Source organism: Engystomops pustulosus, chromosome 2 (genome assembly GCF_040894005.1).
Source record: "Engystomops pustulosus chromosome 2, aEngPut4.maternal, whole genome shotgun sequence".
NCBI classification, from domain to species: Eukaryota; Metazoa; Chordata; class Amphibia; order Anura; family Leptodactylidae; genus Engystomops; species Engystomops pustulosus.
In genome coordinates, this window is record NC_092412.1 from 194,880,834 (window position 1) to 194,907,799 (window position 26,966).

Consider the following 26,966-nt stretch of genomic DNA (forward strand, 5'->3'; position numbering starts at 1 on the left):
GTACTTTACCCAACCCATTTTTTGCATGGCAACTTCTCTGTGTAGACCAAAAACGTATCTAGATCAGGGCTCCCCAAACTTTTTAAATAGGGGGCCATTCACTGTCCCCCTCAGATCGTTGGAGGGCCGTAATAAAATTTAAAAATAAATAGCGGTACATGTGACCGCATCCATAATACACTGGCACCCCCCTCAATTAATTATTTAATATACTGCACCCCCTTGTGAACTATTTTATATATTGGCCCAATTAATTGGGCCAATTAATTATTAAATATACCGGGACCCTTCTCCATTAATTATTGAATATGCCCTCCCATTAATTACTGCCCATGACTGGAGAGGGCTTAAGGGATAAACCTTCTCCATAGCCGGTAAATCTTTGCTGCATATTGCTGCAAACACTTATTGGTAACACCCACGATGGGTGCTAGCACCTGTTCACCGGCAAAGTTGCCAGCGGCTTTAAAAAGAAGGCAGTGCAGGGGTGCTGCCATCTTGGTGAAGATAGCCGTTCCCCATGACGTCATTGGGGGGCAGCGATCAGTTGCCATTACAGCATTAGGTCTTCTGAAGACCTAATGCTGTCTGGTTTTAACCTATTCATTACAATATGCAATTAGCTCATTGTAATAGATGATGTAGAAAATCCCCATATACTGCCTACTGTAGTATGTCAGTAAATGGTAGGATCAATCAGACAACCTAGGGTTAAAGTACCTTAGGGGGTCTGAAAAATAGTAAAAAAAAAAATGTAAAAAGTAAAAAAAAAAATTATATATATATATAAAAAAAAATTCAAACTTTCCCTAGAAGTCATATAAATAAACAGCAAAATCATAAACATGTTAGCTATCGCAGTGTCCCAAACTGTAATTTTTTTTCACGGCATTAACCCCGTAACGGAAAGCGCCCAAAGTCAAAAATGGCACTTTTTTCCATTTTGTAAAATAAAAAAATACAATAAAAAGTGATCAAAAGGCCGTCCAGTCCTAAAAATAGAAGCACCACCCACAGCTCCGTACACCGAAGTATGAAAAGTTATTAGCGCCAGAAGATGGCAACATTTTTTTTTTGTACACAAGGGGGCATACTTATCAGGACCTCTGCGCCACGCCCTGAAATAATCGCACATGCTTATTGCGAGCTTTTGCGATTATTTTCCCCCGATCAGCCACCTTCACTCCTGTGGGGCGTGAAGGGGGGGGGGGGGGGCGCGGCCGGGAGTGGGCTGGCGTGGGCCATTACTGTCTCCGCGCCTGCGCACTCCCTGCTGCCAGCGACTTTTCATAAGTGATAAGTCGCCGGCTGCGTTTTTTTCTACGTCAGGCCTTGCGGAAGCCTCTTGATGTATCCCCCTGCGAATATGCTAATGATAAATATGATAAATATATGATATGATAAATATGATGCATATGATAAATATGCCCCATGGTATTAATTTTTGTAAATGTATGAAAACATTATAAAACCTATACAAATTTGGTATCCATGTGGTTGCACCAACCCAAAAAATTGCATATTTTCCCAGAATCCCCCTAGTGGAGCATCCATGGCTATAAGACTCTACACACCTACATGGTGGGCTTAATTGGCAGTCTCTGTAAGGAGAACCCTTACTTCCCTACCCTAGTCACAAGCCTCTCACCCAGCCAAACCAGTTCTCTACGCTGTACCGAGGAGACCCAATCAGGGTGAAATAGCGCTGTCTACAGTTGGGAGTCTGTTCCTTTTGGAATAGATATACTGGTTTTAATCCTGCATCATGTCATAAGGCCTCTTGTAGGTCATGATTGATGTCAAGGAAGCTGCCTTACAAGGTAACTAAAAGAGACATGGTTTTCCTTATCCCATCCTTGAAAAATTTTCCCAGAATCCCTCTAGTAGAGTATCCATGGCTATAAGTCTCCACACACCTACATGGTGACCTTAGTCGGCAGTCCTTGTATGGAGAACTCTTAGTTCCCATCCACAGAGACAGGGCAGAATTTCTAAATAAGTTTGGTGAAAGAGTTAATCTTGAAAAGTGCTGATTTATTAGAGAGAACAAGAGCAAGCTGCAGCCGCACTCCTTCGCTGTTAGTTTAGTGCCATCTGTGCAGCACAGAGACACACACCAAGAGCACTGACTCTGAATTGCTGTGCTCTTATCTCTGTTACTAGCAGCTCCTATGACTACCAACCTTCGGGTGATGATCGCAGGGCTGGATAACTGTTAAGCTGTTAGGCAAGCATGACAGAGAGCCAGCTTTTGAGGAGTGCCAGGAAAACTGTTCTTGATAACCAGTTCTCTTGTTACAAGCACATTAAGTAAACTGCTAAGATATTTACAAAGTAACAATCTAGGATAAGGTCAAAACAACACAGTGGTGGATACAATATAAATCCACTTGCTACTTTACCCTGTACAATAAAGTACTATCTCTCTAACAAAATTGGTGTCAAATATTTGTGCTACGTTTGTGCTGGTTTGTGCAGCAGTAATTTTTGTTTGTCCCGCTATTGTTTTAAAGATTAGAATAAAAGTTTTCACAGGTCAACAAGCCCTCCCCACATTATCCAAATAAAACAAAACTGCTAGCAATCAATTGGGCTACGTTTGTGCTGGTTTGTGCTGCTCAAACTTTTTGTTTGTGCTGCTTTTGTTTTGAATATATTAATAAAATTGTAAAGGTCAAAAGGTCAGCGAGGCAGAGCCCTCTCTATACAGGGTAGGTGTTCGCTGCATTTTGCTGCAAACTCCCACTGGTATTCCCCTTGATCAATGCTGGCACCATTTGTAGGTATTAACCATTTAAATGCCTCCAGCAAAGCTGCCGGAGGCATTTAAATCCTAGTGGCGTATGCGCACCGCTATCTTGGATTCCATTGTCGCATCCCCCCCCTTAAGGACATCTATGCTAGACTCTCAAGCCTGTCATTCAGCCTGATCTGTAAGTGTCTGCCAAGACAGAACCCATAAGAAAATGACGTAAATGCGTATTTTCACTAATTTAGCCAAATTTTAAATTTTTTCAGTCTCCTAATATATGGCATGAAATATTGAATACTATCATTGGAAAGTACAATTTGTTATGCAGAGAACAAGCCCACATACAGCTCTGTAAAATAAAACATTTATGGATTTTTGAAGGTGGGTAGAAAAAAATGGAAACTTAAAATAAAAAACTATATGCAGACCTCCAATGCTCATCTTCTCTCTGCCGCTCCAGGTTCTTTTTGGCCCTGCAGCTTCCTGGCAGATAGTCAGGGTTGCCAGTGCGCACACACTATGACGTAATTGGCTGCATCATAGTGTGTGCACACTGGCAGCGTGCATAGATGTGCCTCTGGCCATCTGCCAGATGCACTGTTCTTTTTTTGGTGCACTTTGTTCATGCAGCACAATTGCGGCACACGTCGGACAGAATTGTGGCACACGTTCTGACTGAGCAGTTACAGACCCTTTTGGTGCACATTTTTTTGCATTTGCACAGGGTTTTAAAACAGAATATAAAAGCATTATAATAATAATAATTCTTTATTTATATAGCGCACACAGACTACGCAGCGCTGTACAAAGCATGACAAATTGGTCCCTGTCCCAATGGGACTCACAATCCAAACAACCTACCAGTATGTGTTTTTGGGTATGGGAGGAAACCAGAGTACCCGGAGGAAACTCATGCGAACATGGAGAGAATATACAAACTCTTTGCAGATGTTGACCTAGTTGGAACTAGAACCTAGGACTCCAGTGCTGCAAGGCAGAAGCGCTACCCACTCAGCCACCGTGCTGCCCCTAATCATACCTTAGGAGAGCTCTTTAATAATTAATTAGGGGTGCTGCATGTAATCAGTTAAGGGTAGTCCAATATATGTAATAAACTGGGGTTGCTATATGTACCATAATTTGATCATGGGACTGTATATGTCTATATATGGGACTTTACATGTGGTGCCCAGAATGGTCAGCTGTTATCAGGGCTGGATTAAAGAAGGGGCTCCTGGGGCTCGAGCCCCGGGGGCCCCCACCACCTTCGCTTTTAAAGGGTCCCCCACCAGTTTCCGACAGTCAGCAAATCCACTCAGCTGAGTCGCTTACTGTCTCTGTGTGCAATGGGCAGCGGCCCGTGGCCACCCGCATCGCACATAGGGGTCTAGGATGTCAGCTGTGTCAGTGAGACACAGCTGCCAACGCTGGGGGAGATTGCAGATGCAGGGGTCTGGTGTATTCTACTGGGGGTTGGCGGCTGTATACTACAGGGGGCTGGCAGGCTATATTCTACAGGGGGCTGGTAGGCTATATACTACAGGGGGCTGGCTATATACTACAGGGGGCTGGCAGGCTATATATTACAGGAGCTTACAGGCTATATACTACAGGGGCTGCAGGCTGTATACTACAGGGGCTGGCTGGCTATTCCAAAAACATTGTTGGAAGGGCCCCCACCAGTTTGCACCCAGGGGCCCCCATCACCCTTAATCCGGCCCTGGTTGTTATCCATGTGACACTAAACAATAAGTGACTATTATTTTTATGAGTGCCGTGTGGAGTTTTGCTGCACAGAGCTCAAGACATCTGATGGTGAATTCAGCAGTGATAAGTCACGGCCAGGAGAAATCATGATGAAGTCCTATTCCTCATGAAGCAGATCATCACCTGTCACTGACTGATACCAGTATGTGAGACAGCGTCAGCCTGTATAGAAGCAGTCCCAGAGCATCAGCGAGCCCCTGGCACTGTGTGGGTTATCCACATATTCTGATAAGTTTGTAGATAATAATAATCTTTATTTATATAGCGCCATCAGTTTCCGTAGCGCTTTACAGATTGCCGGGAACAGATAGAAATAAAATAAGACATTACAGAGTAACAACAGTCATATAAGACAATAGGATTGAGGGCCAAAAGCTTACAGTCTATGAGGATGAGGGGGGTGACAAAGAGGTATAAGATTTTTTTAAATTTTATTTTATTTTATGAGGGAATGGAATAAAAATAATTTAATAAAAATAAATAAATAAATCCCGCTGCTTGAACCATCCATCAGCTGCCATCTATACAAAGTCCATGGGATTGCAGAGAAGCATTTTCCTTTTTTGTCTATAAATTAAATGGGCTGAATATGGAAGGGGATCAGGGTATAGAGTACGGGCGCGGGGCAGCATTAAATTTTTCGCCTCAGGCAGCAAAAAGGCTAGAATCTGCCCTGATTGTGACGGCAATCTAGCTGGAGAACTGATAGGATTTGTAGCTATGTTGTATCAGCTCTGTCAGTAATGTATAGAGGCCACTAATAGTTACAAAAGCCCCTTTAAATTATGTACAAGAGCAGATTACTTCTTGGGATGCACATGTGGGTTTATATAACAGAATTCTGGGGGATTCACAAATCAATATTGGTGATGAAACAGTAAACTGGATCATTCTGTTTATTGTTCTCATGCAAATATATTTATTTTCTGTCTTATGATTTGGAATTCACTACATATTTTAGTAGCTTAAGTACACACTCAAATATATCTTATGAATTGACATTTGCAGATCTTATGACATGTGTCAGTTCATGACATTGGGGGAGATGTAATAATGTGTAAGTGCAGAGTAAAACTAGACAGTATTCTGCTGTGCCAGATACAGTGGGTACGGAATGTATTCATACCCCTTTACATTTTCCCCTCTTTGTTTCATTACAGCCAATTGGTAAGATCAAAAAAGTTCTTTTGTTGTGCTCATTAATGTATACTCTGCATCCCATCTTGACATGGTCATAAGTATTCAGACCCTTTGCTCAGTATTGAGTAGAATGACCTTTTGATCTAGTACAGCCATGAGTCTTCTTGGGCTTATGCAACAAGTTGTTCACACCTGGATTTGGGGATTCTCTTTCTTCCTTGTAGATCCTCTCCACTTCCCTCAGGTTGAATAGTAAACATTGGTTTAGGTCAGGGCTCTGGCTGGGGCAGTCAAGAATTGTTCTCTAGCCGCTGCTTTGTTATTTTGACTGTGTGCTTTGGGTCATTGTCTTGTTGAAAAGTGAACCTTTGGCCTAGTCTGACTAGGTTTCATCCAGGATATCTCTGTACTTGGCTGCATTCATCTTTCCTTCAATATAAACCAGTAATCGTTTCACTGTTGGGATTGTTTTTGGCAGGATGAGTAGTGCCTAGTCTTCTCCACACACACCACTTAGAATTAACCAAGAAGGTCAATCTCCGTCTCACCAGACCATAGAATCTTATTTCTCATAGTCTGGGAGTCCTACATCTGTTTTTTCTGCAAACTGTATGCTTGCTTTTTTATGTATTGCACTGAGAAGAGGCTTCCATTGGCTCCAACTGGCGGAGGACTGATGTGATAGTTGAGTTTGTGGAACTTTCTCCCATCTCCGTTCTGCATCTCTAGAGCTCAGCCACAGTGATCTTGTTTTTTTTTTTTTTTACCAGAAATCAACATGCCATTCCATATTGTGGCCATGGTGATCTCCTCCTCAGTGCTCTCAATGTGGAATGGAAACTCCAACAGTAGTGCTTTCACCAAAGTATGCTTGCACTTCCTCTCATACTCTTGTATTGGAATTAACGATGCTACGCTCTCCATGTAGTATGGCATAGATCGTATAGTGGGTCAAGTGAGCCAGTCTGTCCTTCAAGGGAGGTGTCTCCTCCTCATCTGCATCACCCCAGCCACGTTCCAGTGAGGCCAGTGAACTGCTCTGGGTGTCACCAAACACCTCCTCCTCTTCATCCATTTCCTCCTGCTCCAAAACTGTTCCCTGGCTGCATAGTACAGTAGTAGACCATTGGTCCGCAAACCCATCCTGCAAGCCTTCTAACACATCTGCCACCTTTACATCCTCCATCATAGCCTGAAAAGTTTTTCAATCAGGTGAATGGAGGGGATAGTAAAGCTGACTATAGCATCATTGGCAGTACACTTAACAAATGTCCCTCATGGCGGCCTAGTTGTTGGTGAAGTGCTGCTTGTCACTACTTTGACTCACCTTTGTACCACCAAGTTGAGCACATGTCTCCTGTTTTTCCTGCCGGGAAAAGGAATTACATTTGGGAGCTTCATATTGTGGGACAGCTGCCACCATCAGATCTCTAAAGCTGTTTGTCTACATAAGCCTGAATGGGAGCATTTCAAAGGCAATTTGAAATTCTCCTATTTAGTGCCAAAGCTTGTGTGTGTGATAGGCCCAACATATGCTTTCTCTCCATGATTGGGGGGATGGAAAGCTGAACCCATAGCGTGGACAGGCTTAGTGATGATGGTGCAACTGGTGGCGGTGTCACATCCTCCCTTTGCGAGGAGACAGGAGGCCTTGTGACATGGGAGGTGGTGGAGCAGGCTGAGCTAACTGAAGCAGTAGGGGGAGCCTTAGATCTTTCCAGGCTTTTTTGGCGTCTCAGCCACTGCAGCTGATCGTGTCTAGTCTTATTAAAGGTGCTCAGATTGTTAAGGCTTTGGCCACGCTTTATGGACCGGTGGCACAGTGTGCAAATTATATGTGTTCTGTCTTCTTCAATCTGTGAGAAAAATTTCACGCTGCAGACACTATTTGGATTTGTTCTTGAATCCCTGGGCACAGGCAGTAGTAGTCAACGACAGGCTACAGGCTACAGGCTGCACCTTGGTCTCCAGGGGCGTAACTTGAAGGGGTGCAGAGGTTACGGTCGCACCAGGGCCCAAGAGGTTTAGGGGGCCCTTATGGTGTCACTTTCCCATATGAGAAGACTATTACTATAAACCCTACATTATAGTCGGGGGCCTGGCACAGACTTTGCACTGGGGCCCATCAGCTTCTAGTTGTGCCACCGTTGGTCTCCTTTTGCTTTCTCTAACAGCTGTCTGTGGCTTCCTGGCTTCCACCTCTTCATCCATAGGATGAATAGGATCATCATCACCTGTCACTTTTCATACTACTAAACCCCCACCAATGTCCTCTTTCTCTCTCTGCACATTGCAGAAAGCCACAGCCATTGACAGCTGTATTTCATTGTCATCAACAAAAAAATTTTAAAAAATCTTTCAGCTCACCAGTCACACTATAACAAATGTGCCGATCGCCTCCCCTGTACTTAATGGTTTATTAAAAGATCTTGGGATTCTTGGATCTCTGTTACTGGGACAGGGGAAGGTAAATAGACCATGGAATCCAGCTAGGAGATTCATTGTACAGAATGACACGCTGCTCCATGACTTGTGGTTGAAATAGCTTTGCTACTTTGCTACTTTATAATCAAGATAGTACCAGACTCTATTCACTGACAACAACACTTTTGTAAACCATGTATTACTGCACACTATTCATGGACAACAACACTTTCTTTTTTTTTTTTTTTTTTTCAACATTATATTTTTATTTGCATTTTCAAAATTTACAGTTACATATATGCACACGCATGGTAACATGAAAATTCTGAATACAGCAGATGATCTGTCCATGCTCTGTTGCAGTTATACATAAAACCATGAGTATCAAAGCTTTTGAGTATTGCTGCTGATTGTAACCAAAAAGTCCAGGTAAGTACTATGATCAGTAAACTGTAACACAAAACAGTCAAAGTACTTAACATAACACAATTTATACATGCACCCCAAACTCGTTCCTATGCAATGTGGCATGATGGAGGGAGTAAGGACCACTTTATGTGGGGGGTAGAGCTCAAAATGCTCAACTGCATGGTTTTTATGTGCCCACATAGTTGCATATTTGATACACAGATTGCAACATTTCCTCAATTTTAGGTAATAGTAGTTGGTTTCCAATAATGCGTAATGACCAGTTTTGTGGTCAGCCATAAGAAAACTGCAAATGTACGTGCCTCTTATGGAATAGGCTCTAAATTAAGAAATAGCATACTCCCCACAAAGGTGTATATTAAGCTAAGTCTCTCAGGAGACATATACCACCGTAGATTGGTCTTAATAGCTGCTTCATATAGGTTCATATACCGAAATGTATTTGTAATTACCCGATAGTCTGCACGTCATTGAGGGGTGGTGACATGTATGACCATCTCCTTTTCCCACGCTAGCAGGGGGGTAGTTTAAAAAAAATGCTTTTAGATGCGAGAATGCAATAAATGGGATGCAGCTTCTAGACTTGGACCATAAGATAAAAAAATGTACTATTTTGCCTCTACTACCCAGAAATGATTGTTCAGGATTACATGCCTGACTCTAAGGTATAAGTAATTTTCCCTAGATGGGATTTTGAACTTGTCCATTATATCTGAGAATTGAAGGATACTGTTTCCTTGTAATACCTGGCCCAAACAAAGAATGCCTTTCTTAACCCAAGAGTCCATTTGAAGGTCTGGGGAAAACTGCCCCAGCATTTCTAGGGGAATAACGTCTGCCACTGAGAATGTAGCTTTCCAGCTTAGGGAGTGAAATTTGCTCCAGGCAGCCAATGATGAGAGCACTAAAAATGTTAGTGGTGGAGGGGGTCTATCTACCCGTATTGCCTTAAGAAGATGTGTAAATTAGAGGAGGATTCTATGTTAACCCAATGTTTAAAGATATGTGTGAAGTAGTCTAAGAGTTTTGGCATTTCCAGGCCCCTTAGCGCATGAGTTCTGTACATAATAGAGTGAGCTATTAGCGACTTTTGGCTGCCCATTATGAATTTCATCATGAGAGACTGAGCTGAATTTAAAAAAGGACAGTGGGATCGGAATTGGCAGGGCCCTGAATTTTGGTAGGGACATCAGCTGGAAAGTGGCTATTCGCCCAACCCAAGAAATATCATCAAAGTCTGCATCTTTGTATTTAGAAAGGGTAGAAGTTGGCCTTATAGAGAGATTTTACCGAGGGGGTGATATTCATCCCCAGGTATTTGATGCTGTTCAGGCACCAATCTAATGGGAATCTAGCCCTCATGGTCAGTAAAGAAGATGCTTGGACACCTATTGGTAATACATTTATTTGGGATTATGTTTTGGAGTGTGGGAAGAAAACAGAGTTCCCGGAGGAAACCCATGAAAACACGGAGAGAACATACAAACTGTTTGCAGATGTTGACCTGGATGGGACTTGAAGCCAGTACACCATACCACTGTTTTTATCACTAGCTGTTTGTGACAGACACACTCCCTGCCTTCATCTTCCTCACTGACAGATAATGATCTGGCATGGAGAAAGATCCTGCAGGCAACAAAAAAGTTAGTAAAAATAACAAACATGATTAGTTAATTATGGTGTTCACAGATGTCTTCTCTTAGTGCTTGAGCTGCTGATAGCAGCCAGCACTGATCGCTGAAGGAGTGCCGTCAGGGATGTAATCACTCCATGTAGGCAGGAGGACCAGCACTGTAGAACATTAGGTGAGGTGAGCTTTCAGGGGTTAATAACATAAAAAATAGTCCCCAATGTACCACATTTACATACAAAAATCAAATAAAGTATTGCACAAAGAAACAAAAGGTTACTGTATATGAAATGTCCGGGAGTTACTACATGTCGCACAGCCATCCTGTGGTAATGTACGCTGAATCCTGGTGGTCCGGCAGGACTCTATAGCGCATGTCTGGCCACCGCTGCCAGAGTGTGAGGTGGTCGTATCCGAGGAAGCTATCTCGTTTCTAATGGACAACAAGGCTACATTTATGAGAAATTATCTTCACACAGGAACATTTTTTTTATTAACATCCAATTGAAGAAATGTTTACATAAGGCAAATGAATTAAATTAAATGTAAATGCCCAGATGGGAAAACCCATTTAAGAAACATTAAAACCTGATTATCTATTGCTGTTACCCTCTTTTTGTTATTGTCTAGGGCTTTTTCCTTCACTTTGAAATTCTATATCTGTATTCTTTGATCTCACTCTATGGATCCCCCCTTCCCATCCCTAGCTGGTTAGGGCTGCGTCCCCGTGTTGAGGTCATTAGGGTGGAACATGGTATCTCTACCCCCCCACCTTACCTCTTAGGGCTCCCTGCACTCAACGCCAAAACGAGTGCTTCCCTATGATTTATCCCTCCAACAGATATATCTGGTTTGCTGTTTTCTTCCTTTTACCAGCTACTTCATATTCCTTTTCATCGTACATCTTGGGCTCTGATTGAGGTTGACACCTTTATCATAAGACTGCATACTTCAGCATCGTACTTAGCAGATGCCCCCACATCTCATAAGTTCACAGGTATGTGACCACCTATATGTGAGTTCAGTATGTACCTTGGGTTAAAGGAAGGTTTTGTATATTGTGCCTCTACTTTGCTATAAGTATAATTCTGTGTCCCATATACGTGTATTCTCAAGTGTAATGTGCGGTACAGGTGGCGGTGAGAGTTTAGGTATATGGAGGCCCTGATCCATGGTTTGCACCAGGGCTTAGTAGAGTATTGTTCCGCCACTGGCCATGCATACAGAAGCCAGAGTGATGAGCTGACATGAATTAACATACTGCATCACCACAACATTTTTCTTTTGAAGTTTACAGTATTTTGAAACTTTTTTCCTCGTCATCTCTATCACCCAGTCTCTATAGCGCTCACACGCTTGATGTGTGATGTGTTTTTGTTTCTCATACCATTCAATGAATTCCTTTTTGTCACTAGGCATCATGTGTTCAGGCCCATTATATTTAACCTCTGGTAGGGGTCCCACATTTTGATTTTCTTTGGTGTTAAAAAAGTGTGGAAAGTGACACTTTGTTTCTGAAGAACCAATAGCTTCAGGTATTTTACTAAGTTTCATTTGAATGAAATTTAGAAAATCTATGAATCTTATTTTCATGGCAGTCAAGGATACACATAAGAGACGTCCTCCTTGAGCAGTAATTTTTTTATCTTTTCATTAATCAAATCCTTGACAACAAAGTAACAGTCATATCTTCCGGGATTGTGGGCAATAAAAGTATAATCCACAAATTTACTGCTGGTAAAGAAGTGTACAAATTTATGTGTACAATTTTTACCTTCTAGTTCCCAGGAATATTGACCGTACAGCAGCACAAATGTAGTTTGGTATATGTGTGTATCTGTCTCTTTCATGCATTAGAAGTTGTAGAAAACATACAGTTCAGAAGGCTTTTTTGCTTTGTATTTTTGCATGTGGCAGAGATGATCATTAAATTTATTTAAATGGACTTCATACACTCTACAACGTAAGCCACTACCTGTATGTTGTTCCTCATCAGTCCTATAAACAAATCAACAGCAGCTATTACAAAAAGTAAAACTCTACCTAACGAAGCATCTTTGGCTAACTCTACATGCTGTTCTAGGCACGTGCTCGACCGACAAAATATGTGACAATTAGAAAAGTTTCCTTATTAAATTTATCCCTAGTCTGCTTTGTTGAGAATACAGGATCTAAGGTGAGTCTTAACTGAACAAAGTCACCAGGCTCAATGTCGCTGATTATTCTGTCCAGTAAAGACTGAACGGCTTTGTGCACAACTCTTATAGCCTCTTCATATGACTGTATATGCTCTAAATTTATAAATCTAAAGTGATCCATGTACTCAACACCGTTGGTCAACGTTTTGACAACTGAGTGACTAACACTTTCTGATGGCTTGTGTCTTGTGTAACTTTGTGAAGTATGCAATGTGGTGAGTTCTGATGGATCGTGTCTTGTGCAATTCTGTGAAGTATGCATTGTGCTGGTTCCTTCTAGAGGATCATCATCAATAGGGGTTTCAAAGTGCTGAGTGGTGTATTGTTGGGTATTCACTCACTTCGTATGACAAAACTCTCTGTCTCCGAGCTGCTATTGACCTCTTAGCCTGTTCATGTTCATACAATGTGTGGCTCACTCAATTAAACTGTGCAGCGGGAATGTTAAAGCGCAAATACTGGTTAATTGATCGAAATAGTAAAACCGCATGTAAAGACAGCCGTCAAAAACATTTCTAAAGACGCTATAACTATCATTTCTACAGCAATGGTTGACAAAATAAATCAAACTCTGAACTCTTGTTTAAGTTGTGTAGAATCCACGAAAAAGAAAAGCCTGCTCACAACCATCTTTTCACCCGGCTCTCCTCATGAATAAAAAAATATCGCGCTTAAGAGCTGGAAATGTCAGAATTCAATCAGATGAGCAGGAGACAACATCTTCTAGTCATTTACCATGGCCTTTATACACGATGGTTCTATAGCATGAACAAAATGGGAACTGGACATTTTTTAGATACTTTGTAGAAGTACAACCTATTGCTACCCTGACCGACAATGCACCTTTGGAATTCTTCAGACCAGGCAGTGAATATTATTATGACCTAAATAATAGGCTGTTGTATGTAAATTGTCGTATTGTCAAGAGCGATAATACGAATATTGCTGACAGGGCACGTATGGGCTTTATTAACTATCCGATAGCCATGCTTTTCAATCAAGTGGACATAACGCACTGACCTTCCAGTTTACAGCTGCCTTGTACTACAAAGATACAGCTGGGTATCATCACAAAAGAGCTGTGGATGGTGACAATTTAGGATTCAGCAAAAGACTTCGCACAACAACCCTATCTGAACCTGTCGAGCTTTTGAAGGCCGAATTTCGCCGATATATTTAATCTATCAATGCTTGTACTGAATGACCTTGATTACAACCTCAGCTAAATAAAGTCTTCCTAGGGTTGTTTAAGATTATGCAGCATTCCAACAGGTACAAGAATTACAAACCATGAGAACCTGTTCATGAGCCAAATCCCTAAAACAGTTATAATAGGCTTTGTGGAGAATGAAGGCTTTAGCAGTAATTATCAAAAAAATCTGCTATGTTTCCACCACTATAATATAAATCATTCAACATTGTACTTGGGTAGTCAACAAATACCTGCAACCAAATTTTGAGGCTGAATTAGCCATTAGAGAGTATGTTGCGCTTGTACACATCTCAGGAAAACATAAATCTGATAGCCGTTTAACCCCTTAAGGACGCAGCCATTTTGTAGCTTAAGGCTCAGCCCGATTTTTTGGATTCTGACTTGCGTCTCTTTATACGGTTATAACTTTTGAACACTGTTACTTATCAAAGCGATTCTGAGATTGTTTTTTCCCCACATGTTGTACTTCATTTTAGTGGTAAATTTTGGCAGATAAGTTTTGGATTTATTTACAAAAAAAAAGAAAATATGATAAATTTTTGGAAAAATTTGCCATTTTCGAAATTCAAAATCATTGCGTTTTCAGGCAGATCGATTTACCACCTAAATAAGTTGCTGAATAACATTTCCCATTTGTCTACTTTACATTTTCATAATTTCTGAAATGTCTGGATAATTTATTTTGATGTCACGCGGTTTGCAAATAGAATATCGCTTTTCCGGATTTTCAGAATTGACTATTTTGGGGATAAATACAGTTTGGAATGAAATTTTACATATTTAGCATCAAAACCCCCTATATAACCAACCCATTTTCAAATCTGCACCCCTCAAGCTATCAGAAACAGCTTTTACGAAGATTGTTAACCCCTTGAGATCTTCATAGTAATTGAATCAAAATGGAGGTGAAATTTAGAATGGTCATATTGTTCCCTTATACGTTCATTTAGCCCTAAAATTTACACATTTCCAAAAGATAAAAAGAGAAAACCCACCATACAATTTGTTCTGCAATTTCTCCTGAGTACAAAGACCCCCCACATGTGGCTGTGACTTGTGTTATGGGGGCACAGCGAGGTGCAGAAGGGAAGGAGGGCGCTGCAGCTGCCAGGATTTTAGTTTCCTCATTGGCCCCTTTTGAAGGCTATAAAATTTTCGCTTTTTCGTTATTGGGGCCATGTGATGCCATTTTTTTTGCGGGATGAGATGCTTTTTCCATTGTTACCATTTTGGGGTTTGTATCACCTATTGTTGAAAATTTAGGAACGTTTTTTGAGGACAGGAGTAGAAAAGCATCAATTCTGTACTGGATTTTTTACTTCTTTTTTTTTTGGTGTTCACCGTATAGATTAATAATCATGTTATCTTTATTCTATGGGTTGATACGATTACGGGGATACCAGACATGAATATATTTTCTTACGTTTTACTAAATTTGTCAAACAAAACCCTAATGTGGGGAAAAATCTATCATTTATGTATTGCCGTCTTCCAAGTGGCATAACTTTGTTACTTTTTTGGCTACGGAGCTGGTTGATGGCTTGTTTTTTGCGGGACAGGTTGTACATTGCACCAGTATCATGTCGCAGTACATATGTTTTTTTGATCACATTTTATAGCATTTTTTGTGGGATTGAAAAGGTAAAAATCATAATTTTTGGAGGGTTTATAACAGTTTTTTTTTACGGCGTTTATCGTGCGGGTTCAATAATGATTTACTTTTATTCTACGGGTTGTTACGGACGCGGTGATACTATATATGTGGGGTTTGTGTTATGATTTAGACTTTTTTTTGAGTTATATGTCTCTTTATATGTTTTGGGGGTTTGGGGCATTTTTAGTGATTTATGACTTTATTTTTTTATTGAATAACTTTTTTTTTCACTTTTATACCATGGGACATGAAGAAGCAATCATCTGATTGCTTCTTCATGATAATATTCTGCAATACTGATGTATTGCAGAGTATTATCAGTGTCAGCCTATGCACTTGCATAGGCTGGCACTGTGCCAGTAAGATGACGTCACAGACGCCATCTTACCGGCAATTCTTGCAGGTAACTCTGGGGTCCAGATCGGACCCCAGAGTTACTATAGCAACGATCGGCGCACCCCGAAAACGGTTCGGGGGGGCCGATCGTGGGGGAAAGATCCCCCAGATACATGTTAGATGCCGCGGTCGCGCTGACCGCGGCATTTAACGGGTTAAGCACCCGCGATCGGAGACAACTCCGATCGCGGGTGTTACACTGGGGTGCCGGCTATCAGTCACAGCCGGCACCCCGTCTTTCCCGATGCCGGTTCGGCTCAGATCTTGAGCTGAACCGGCATCAGCTCAGCGTCCGATATATCGGACGCTGAGCGCTAAGTCACTGCGCTCAGCGTCCGATATATCGGACGCTGAGCGTTAAGAGGTTAAATATAGACCGTGAAGAGTTTATGCTCGGCTACACATTCTTTGCCTTTGATTTATCACTGAACCAAGAACCGGGCGGTCATTTTTCTCTGACCGACGCCTTACACTGTGACTATGATGCTTGACGCGCTAAACACAAATATACTGGAAATAAACAACGAAAGAGAAATACTCAATTTCTATAACTAGCAAAGGATAATTTGGAGCTCTACCTGACCCTTGTATGAGACGTATATTTGCAGGTGTATTTACGAGTGATTTTCTACATGTGCATTAATTACTTCAAAGAACTGCAGCGTTTATGGTGAATACGAACTATTTCCGCAAACAAGGGAGTCAACTGGATATTAATTATGCTATGTAACAATAAGGATGCAATATTATTTGATAGCTACGGTTTCTCTCCTGATGCCGAGATATTCCCAAAAGAATTTATACAGTTTTTTTTAAAAAAGTGCATAACATACACTTATCAGAACAGACAATCACAGGATACCATAAGCTCTTTCTGCGGTAATTTTTGCACATTTATGCTGTTGCATTTAGCTAGAGGTGTATCTTACAGGTTTTTGCAAATGATTTAAAAAATAATGATCGTTTAAGGGATAAGTTTGTGCGAAATAATCTAAATAACGAGAAGCATAACTGTATATTGAAATGAACTTTTAAGCAACAATGTAAACTTTACTGTATAAAGTCCTATGTAAGTCCTAGGAGTGTGCTCCTATGATATTGTAATGTAGGGGTAATGTTGTTAAAATGAGATCAATAAAGCTTTTTCACATTTTAAAGACTTGGGCGTTTTTGTTTTTTCATTTCCATTTTTCACTCCCCACAATCAAAAATCTATAACTTTTTTTTTTACACATAAAGAGCTGTGTGATGGCCTGCTTTCTGCGTAACAAATTTAACTTCATAGTGATGGTATTTATTATTCCATGCCATGTACTGTGAAGCGGGAAAAAAATTCCAAATGCAGTGAAATTGGTGAAAAAACACATTTGCGCCATTTTCTTGTGGGCTTGGATTTTACGACTATCACTGTGCGCCACAAATTATATGTCTACTTTATTCTTTGGGTCAGTGCGATTACAGGGATACCAAATTTGAATAGGTTTTATAATGTTTTCATACATACAAAAATTAAAACCTCCTGTACAAAAATTTTATTTTAGATTTTGCCATCTTCTGGCGCTAATAACTTTTTCATACTTTGGTGTAGGAGCTGTGGGTGGTGTCATTTTTTGCGACTTTTGATAAAGTTTTCAATGCTACCATTTTTAGGACTGTACGACCTTCTGATCACTGGCAAAAAAGTACCAAAAAAGTGGGTTGTCATACGAATCAGGATTAACAATAAAGCTCAATTGCAGACACCTGTGATAACTGTTACAGCTGATTATTGTAACCTAAGGCTAAAGTACAGTAAATTACCAACATCCAGAGGTCCGTTTGTCACTAGGGGTTGTCTGTAAGTCGGGTGTTCTTAAGTAGGGGACCGCCTGTATTTTCGAATGGGTTAAATGCAGTGAAAAACCGTTATTATATTTATATATTTATATTAGTTCCAGGGGAAGGGGGGTGATTAGAATTTTTAGGTTTTTTTATTATAACTTTTTTTTATTTTTACTTTTCCCTTTTTACAGACCCCCTAGGGTACTTTAACTCAGGGTTGTCTGATCGATCCTACCAAATACTAATATACTACTGTATGGCAGTATATGGGGATTTTCAACCTCATTCATTAAAATGTGCAAATCGCACATTGTAATGAATGGGTTAAAACAAGATAGCCTCACGTCTTCGGAAGACCCCAGGCTGTCATTGCAACCGATCGCAGCTCCCCGATGATGTCCAGCGATGTTCTGCAACAAGGGTGTCGCCATCTGTTTGCAGCCGCGGGCAGCTTTTGAAGAGGACCTGTCGCCTGAAAAAATCCTTCTAGGAGCTATTTACTAGTAAGCAGCTCCCTATCTCTACCCCAGTAATAGCAGTGTTAAATCACTAGTCTTATCGGAACATACCAATAAGCTATAAGCACTGCACTACAAAGCCCTCTGAACGCCAGACCAAGCATACAGCAGTCCGGCGTATTCATGATGAGGCGGTCCAAGGCAATTCGCTCTCCTCAGCTTCTCCCCATAGGCTGGTGGTGACTGCAGCTAGCGGCTTCAAGCGTCAGTCACACCTCCTCGGACTATGACCCATTTTGACTGCAACCACTGTAAGCTAGATCTTATATGAATTATGTTCCTCTCATGGCATGATTAATCAACACTGATGGTTATTTTCCAGTATTTAATATCCTATGGCATGTCTATTGCTTTATCATTTCTGACATGTCTGCCTATACCTCATCTATGCAGTGCGCATGCTTGAGTGCCGCTGTGCACTTGCTTGCCGGAGTGAGCCACCAATCGTCTCCCAGGAATCACATGGTGCTTTCTGTGATGACGTCTGCTGTCTCTCCCTGCCGCAATGCCCACATGCACTTGGGGAATTCACCGAGCAGCGTAGTTAAGGGCTTTTTCAGGTGTGTATTTTTTACTACATCTATGACTGGTCCATGGTTCCTTTCCAAAGTGATTAGAATCTCCCAGCACTTGACAAAGGTCATCGACCAAAACATGTGTTGGGCTGGTGCTGGGCAGCATAGTTCATCAGTTCATCTGAGGTCATATTTGCTTTACAGTTTGGCTACTCATGGGTCTGTATTTCTGCTCATGACTACCTATCTATATTATGTATTAATAATATGGTCCTGCTTCCCAGCACCACTTGCTTCTAAGCTTTCATCCGTAATGTTGATTTTGTTTATTTTAATAACATATGAATAAATGTATACGTTTTATAATGGATGTGGCAAGTCTCATGTTCTTTTAGTTCCATTTTGGTAGTTGTTGTTTATAGAATTCACTAGTGAGACTGTCCAACCCCAGACTCTTCTTGGTTACTACGGAGTCAATGCTCCTCTTCACCTCATCCTCTGTTATGGGCTTAACTATACTATCTCCCTGTACTAGGTCTAGTTTTGGCAGAGTCGCACTATTCAGATAGCTATGGATGTTATTACTGACATCATCTGAAGAGATCTTCATAAAAATTGCAGATGATCTTCTGAAGACTACTCTACACAGACTGCTCCAGACCAGTCTTATCTAATAAGACCATTATCAGCTTCTTAATGACCCTGTTCTTACAGGTAACCAAAGGGTCTGAGTTGTGAGTCCCCCAATTATCAAACTGGCTTTCTGCTTTAAGGGATTTGAGGTGATTGTACTGGAGCTATCTCATTTTCTGCTTCTCTCACTGTGCATGGTCTCCCTACTATTCATCCTGCTGTAGAGGCGGCTGAGCTGTATTCTGAGGGCAGAGTATGAGCTGTTAGCCCTCCAGTAGCCCCTACCACAAACCAAAGCCGTGTCCAGCTCCAGTGACACACTTACCATACAATGGTCAGGGAACTGTTTGGGGTTAATATTATACCGGGAGGTTCTCATACCCCTCTTTTTTGTATACCCTGTCTATGCGGGTGGCGTTCCCGCCCTTATGATAAGTGTAGATCGCAAGCTTACAGTGTTGAGTATAAGCGTCCATTATATGGACCTGCTGGACTATGTCTGCTGTACTATGGATTTCTTGATTGCGGGTGGTAACCCCTCACACACTGCGGGCAAACATGACACCGGCATGTAAAGGGCTTTTCATGTGCCTCGGACCCCCCTGCGGCGCTTACCAGGGAGGTACGATCCTCCGGTGGCAGCCCTGGGGTCTGCAAGCTCCAGGGCTGTGCGATGATGCCTGAGAACAGGGTCTTGCCCCTGCTGTCAGGAACTGGCTTTAATCCAATGAGCATGCGCACCATGCTCAGTGGATTGCATAACACAGTGCAATACAGGCAATCCTTGGGTTACATACAAGATAGGTACCATAGGTTTGTTCTTAAGTTGAATTTGTATTTAAGTCGAAACTATATATTTTATAATTGTAGATGCAGACAAAAAATTTTTCTGCCCCAGTGACAATTGGAGTTTCAAAATTTTTTGCTGTAATTGGACCAAGGATTATCAAAAAGGCTTCATGGCAGACACCTTACAACTGATAATTGCAGTCTGGAACTATAGTAAAGCATCCAGAGAGCTTTATCAGAGGTCACAGGGGCCAGAAGGGTCCGTCTGTAACTAGGAGTCGTCTGTAAGTCGGGTGTCCTTAAGTAGGGGACCGCCTGTATATTTATTTTGCACAGTGTTAGTTTTATTTGACATTTAAAAGGCAAATGTCCCTCTTTCCTTCTACTGTGCACCCATACAACATTGTATATGCACATATGTGGTACTTCTACACTCGGGAGAAATAGTTTTACAAATTTTTGGTGGTTATTTCATCTTTTATCCCTTGTACCTTTTTAGGGCTTAATTGGATCATAAACCTGTAGAGGCAAAACACATATTACACCTTGCTAAATTCTTTAAGGGGTGTGTGTTCATAAATCAGAGTCACTTTTTGAGTTCTCCTCTGTTTATTACCATTAGGGCTCTCCAAATGCATGTATAAGAATTGTGTCAAATTTGGCTTCTAAGAGCCAAACATCCCTCTTTCCCTCTACTGTGCGCCCATACAACATTTTATATGCACATGTGGGGTACTTCTATACTCGGGAGAAATAATTTTACACATTTTTGGGTGGTTATTACATTTTTTATCCCTTGTGGCTATAAAAAATAGGGGTAAAGGTGACTTTTATATGAAAATTTTCACCTTTTTTCTTTTTAGGGCCTAATTGAATCAAACACCTTTACAGGCAAATACACATATTGCGCCTTGCTAAATTCTCCAAGGGGTGTATAGTACTTTCCTAAATGGTGCCACTTGTTGCGGTTCTCCTCTGTTTGGTATCACTAGGGCTCTCCAAATGCATCCTGACACATGCAAACTTTTTCAGCCATATTTGTCTCCAAAATCTAAACAACGCTCTTTCCCATCCAAGTGCCCCCCTGTGCCTGTACAGCAGTGTACATTGACACAATGGGCATTGGCATACTAAACATTGTAAATGCATTTTCCTTTTTAACCCATTGTGAAGGTGCAAACTTTAGTGTTCAATGAATATATTGTAAAACAAAATTACATTTCTGTAATTTTACTCTTCCATTTATTTTTCACCCTCAAGAAACACTCATAGGGTTAACTAACTTCCCAAAGGTTGATTTGAATACTTTCAGGGGTGCAGTTTCTGAAATGGTGTCATTGGTGGAGGGTTTCTATCATATAAGCTTTATAAAGTCACTTCTAACTAAAGTCTTTAAGCGGAAAAGAAAGGTCTCATATCTGAAGCTCTTGTGACTACTGGAGTGATCTAAGTTACAGGATATGCTATTTAAGTCAACACACATCATAAACAATCTAGATGTAAAGCAATATGGCTTCATATTCTGAAACAACTCCCTTCTATCCTTCCTAGTTTGAGGACCATATACATTCACAACTCTATAATGTACAGTGTTTAAGGTAAAGTCCAGCATTAGGCAACGGCTGGGCCAAATCTCCAGGACTGGCTCCACCTGAATGTCCAGAAGGATGGCCCATGTCTCTAGTCTCTATTGACTGCATACACCTGGGCATTACTCTTCAGGTAAGTCTCATGTAAGAAGAAGATGTCAGACCTCTCCTCAGCCAGATGCTGGTAGATGGCCTTCCGTCGGCTACTGGTCCCCACACTGTTCACATTAATAGAGCTGATCCTCAGCCTCATCACTCAGGTCACTTAGGTTTTTTCAGTTTTTTTTTCTCCTGCTGCTGTGATCTTTAGTTGCCCATCTTTTGGTGGAAACTGGGGGATCAGGTTCAACTTCCTGAGGTTCCTCATCAGAGATGTGCGGGGGGTTTGCTTCATTGCTGTGGTCCCCTCTTCCTGTCTCAGCGCATTTTAACGCCCGGATGTTATGGCCAGCACTGGCGCCTATACTGGTTTATCCAATGTTTTGACTTTCCTAGAGGGATGGGCGATGGTATTCTTCCTATTCACAGTCTGGAAACCTTCCTTATCCACACTGGTTCCTGCCCCAAGATCAGCTGCCTCAGTAGAGGTAGTGGGCAGCTACTTGGATCTTTTCTGGTAGGAGCAGATTTTCCAGTGACTGCCTGTACCTGTGGTACAGCCTCTACAGATGGAACATCAGTCTCTATTGTAAAGGTTCTGACCACTAGTGCTTTTAGCACTAGATGTTACTTCTGTGATTGCTGGTACTTGTAGTGCCGCATCCACTGAAGGTACTTTACATATGCCCAGACTGAGAGCACAGGTTACAGACGACATCTCCAGTGCATTCCTCCTTCACATGTCCCAGTTGTCCACATAAGGAGTACTTCATACGGGAAAAGTTTATAGCGAGATGTCTGCCCCCACATCTTTGGGCACAGACGCAGGTTCCCACGGCAGATGTCTGATTACACCATTGTGCCGCAGCAGAGTGATCCTCACAGTGTAGCCTCCATTCCAGAGATCCTCCTCATTATAGATCTTGACCGAGTTACTTCTTGCCATATACCAGAGGTGGCCGTTATCACCTCTGGTTTAGACATAGGGATCACCTGCAGATGTTCCCATTTCTCATCAGGACAAGTCCTGATTGTACAGAAGCTGATATAAAATATCCTTCTGGAGGGAACATGGATAAGGGCATAGATCTCAGACACCTCAAACCCCATAAAGTCCTTCAGTAGATCTCTTACAATGAAGTGTATGGAGGGATATCCTGTTTTGAGCCTGTGTATGTAATCCTCACAGTGTTCATCCTCTGTGGCAGGGGGTTAGCAGGCTTGGTGACATTGGTGAAAAGTCTCCTGTGCTGGGGCTGCTCAGTGAATGGTTCAGAAAAGGGCAGGTTGCCCGCCTTCACCTGAGGGAAAAGTAGGCCGGAGTTAAATAAGGTGGGGTTATTGGGGCAGGGAGGGGTTTGCTTTAGGGAAGTGATGTCAGAGTAGGTGGGCCATCTCAGATAAAAGAGAGGGGCTCACCTTCCGCTTTCCTCCTGGACATCGGCGCTGAAGAGGAGATACCCACCCTTAGTGGTGAAGAACTTGTCACGCAGCCGCGGGATAAGGCCTTTGAGGAGGATTCTGGGAGGGAAATTCGCACAAGGTGTGGCGCTGTGCGCATAACCAAAAGGGGAAATGGAGGATAATGATTCTTGTAGCCGGCCCACCTGGAGGTGGGTACAGGCGGTTATGGTTATATTTGGCAGCTCCCGAGACGGCGCAGTACAGCAGGTGGAGGAAGGTAACAGTTATAATTAGTATTGTGAGACACCCCTCTTAGGCCTTGTCAATTCGGTCTGTTAACCCTTTCAGGACCTCACCCTTTTTTTTATTTTTTATTTTCATTTTTCACTCCCCATAATCAAAAATCTATAACTTTTTTATTTTTACACGTACAGAGCTGTGTGATGGCTTGTTTTCTGTGTAACAAATTGCACTTCATAGAGACGGTATTTATTATTCCATGCCGTGTACTGGCACATACTGCAGTTTCTAGTTACGGAAACCTGTTCCTCATACTATAAAAGTTTGGGCAATGTCCTTTGAAGGGGAAGAGGGGCCCCATCCATAAATCTGCTATGGGACCCAGCCTCTAGTTACGCCCTACCCCCTGTCATACATATGCTACGGCGGCGTACTAACTAATATGCTGGGAGGGGGAATGTGTTGATGTGTGTACTTAGTTTGCATCACTTTTATTACTTAGATACAGCACAATTGTGTTGCATGCTGTGTAATGAAAGTGCACTGAAATTTTTGGGGGGTATAGTAGGAGGGGGCCCCATTTTTGTCCCAGGGGCCTGTGGACTCTAGTTAAGCCAGATATTTCATACTCTACCTAAAGGTAACAATCTTAATGTGTTGCACACTTGGTTCCTAGGAGCTAACATCGGCTCAGGACCGGTCCACAAACAATCCCACAATTAAAACAAAAGAAATTACTCTGACCGGAGCTCCGACAGTCCTTTATAAATTCTTTATGAATCCAAAAAAGTATATTGCTTGACGCATCAATCCTTTTCAATGAGTATTGCACGTCTCCACAGATTTCTGACAATAATAGGTCACAATTCAGTCCAACTCCATTGCGTTTCCTAATCCTCCTTCATTGCCATCTCTCTTTAAGACAATTTCACTAGAGTAAATATACGTATGGATAGTGTAGTATATTCTTTGTAGTTTAAAATTTTATTTAAAAATATACTCACAAAATATTTGTAAAAATTCCGCATATCTAGAAATAAGCAGGACGCCAGTCACACATGTCCACCCGACCATGGGTTTTTGCCTATACAGCTTCTTCCGGGGACTGTCGGAGCTCCAGTCAGAGTAATTTATCTACCTAAAGGTGTTGCTAGTTTAGTGGGGAAAAGTTGTGATAGGTTCCCTAAAAATGCGGAAGGATTTACAGGCAGTCACCGGGTTACATACCAGATAGGGTCTGTAGGTTTGTTCTTAAGTTGAATTTGTATGTCGGAACTGTATATTTTATCATTGTAATCCCAGCCCAAACTTTTTTGGTCTCTGTGACAGTCGGATTTTAAAAATGTTGGGTTGTCATTAGAATCAATATTAACACTAAAGCTTCATTGTAGACACCTTTGATAACTGTTACAGCTGTTTATTGTAGCCTAAGACTAAAGTACAATAAATTACCAATATCCAGTGGTCCGTTTGTAAGTAGGGGTCGTATGTAAGTTGAGTGTTCTTAATTAGGGGACCGCCTGTATATCCCAAGTGTCACTGGCACTTGTTACCTATAAGTTTTGATGTGGTATATTAAATTTATGTAAAAAGACAATCATGTTAAATATGCTTTACTTTATTTATGGCATAAGTTAGAATAATTATGCTTTCTAAAACATTGCATTACATCTTTTAAAGTGTATCGACTGCAGCAGAAATAAGATATGGTAAGAACGGAAGTGGAAGTTGTCTCTTTTTTTGACTTCCTTCTTCCTCTTCACCTTCCTTGTCTTCCTGTCTTTTTCTGTGTTAGAAAGACATACATTAAATTAAACATTATTATAATTTACTTTATCCCTGATGTTTAATAATGAACTTATTCCTATTCTTCTCTTGCTGGTTTAAAGTGTAGAGATCTCTGAAGGTGACTCTGATCTGGTGCCAGCAGACATGATATTATTCATACATGTAAATAGGGAAATGTATTTTTTACTTGTGGCCTGAAAAATGTATGGCATAGGTTACCATTGTGTTCATTCTACTTTAGTAGGAAATTATGGAATTTTTCAATTATAAATCTTTTATAGGGGCTTTTAAGCCAGTTATCCGACATGCCCTGAAATAGACCCAATTCTTGCGTACAGATTGCAAGAATTGCACCTATTTACCTCCTGCATTACATCTTCGCCAACGTCAGGTGGGTGTGGAAGGGCATGAAGAGAGCTGGTCCAGTGACAGAGTGGGCCTGTGCAAGGTGATCCTGCCCCATGTCTGCTCCAGGCTCCATTGTAGGGATGACTTGGACTCTGTCCTCTCCTTTGCACAGTACATTCAATATGTCACACTTTCTTGCTGCATTTACCATTTCTCCATGGAAACCTACAAAACGGTAATTGTTGCTCTGATTCACTAATTGGTATTCCACTTCTTCTTCTTCTACAATCTACCCTTTTTATAATCTTATTTATCGTAAGTACAGTTTAAAAATAAGTAAATTCAGAAACAAAGAAAAATATGTAATTAAATTAAAACAAGAAGATAGTAATCTGTAAGAGAGTAGCCTGTAATTTATAATAAATGTGTTTCCTCTACACCAGGGGTACAGAATCTTTTTCTGTCCAAGGGACGCTTTGTCATACCGCAACCCTTCAGGGGACCCCACTGTTGACCAAAACGCTAGACGGGGCAAAAACCACAGTCCTTCTATTATACTAATAAACCTATTCTTGAACCTTACTACCTGTGTCGGACCTATTCGGGCAGCGCGTCTTATACCAACCCGGGCTGAGCCCTCTCCATAGGCGGTAAGTCTTTGCTGCATATTGCAGAGGAGATTGATGCAGCAGATTGACCAGCCCCTCAACCACCTGCTGGTCCATCTTCTGCTCCTGGGGAACCCCCACCCCCTGCTGCCGGGATGTGGTTACTGGGGGCTCTGGTGCCGCTGAAGAGGAGGGCATTGGGCATCCCAAAAAGATTTTGGGAGACCAAAATTTTGGTGGAGGAGGTATTGTGAAATTTTATTAACCTATTATATTATAGTGTTGTGTCATACTCCTTCCCCACTGTTGCAGAGAGTTTTTACTGTGGTTATGTTCTTTTTTTTTTTATTGTGTTCCGGGTTTCAGAAAACTATCACCTGCTCTTTGGGCGGATGGCTGATTCACTTTCCCTTTCATCAAAACAACAGATTTGGCAGGGGATCACGGGGCACATCAATGCCCAAGGTGAAATTTCTACTAGTAATTGTCTTTTAATTGGTTTTGCTCTCTATGATTGGATATAAGCCACGGAATATAAGTGGCCTTTTTTTAAATTATTTTTTTTTGTTTTAATATTTTGCAGGCATTGAATATCGTACTCTCCCCGACTTTCGAAAGAAGTGGTATGACTGCAGGAGGAGGCTGATGACTAAGCTGGCGAAACATAGAGTCAGCTAGGAGGAAAAATGGTGGGCCGGTGTGGCTCTGCGGCTGTTGTGGGTGGAGCAGAAGATTTAGCAAAGAATCCACCCTGACCCTGATGGGATAGGGGATTAGGAGTCGGTTAATCTTGCTGTCAGTATGTAATTGGTTATGTCTCCAATACCAATGTTTGCTTTCGTTTCCATACACATTTTTCAATCTTATATGTAAAAAATGCATATACTTTTTGGTGTTATTTTCATGTGTGTTCACATGTTCAGTTTTTCCGATGCAGTTTCAAAGGAAAAAATATTGGTTGGATCATAATGGGTGATTGTATCATTGAGCGATACTTGTGCTCCACTCCTG

General features: G+C 41.5%; 1 protein-coding gene across 4 annotated transcripts in view; it reads right to left on the reverse strand.

Annotated features, from left to right (window-relative positions):
• The window catches only part of TSHB (thyroid stimulating hormone subunit beta), a 132,217-nt gene that overhangs the window by 72,853 nt on the left and 32,398 nt on the right, over window positions 1-26,966 (reverse strand). The gene's annotated exons all lie outside the window — the stretch shown is intronic.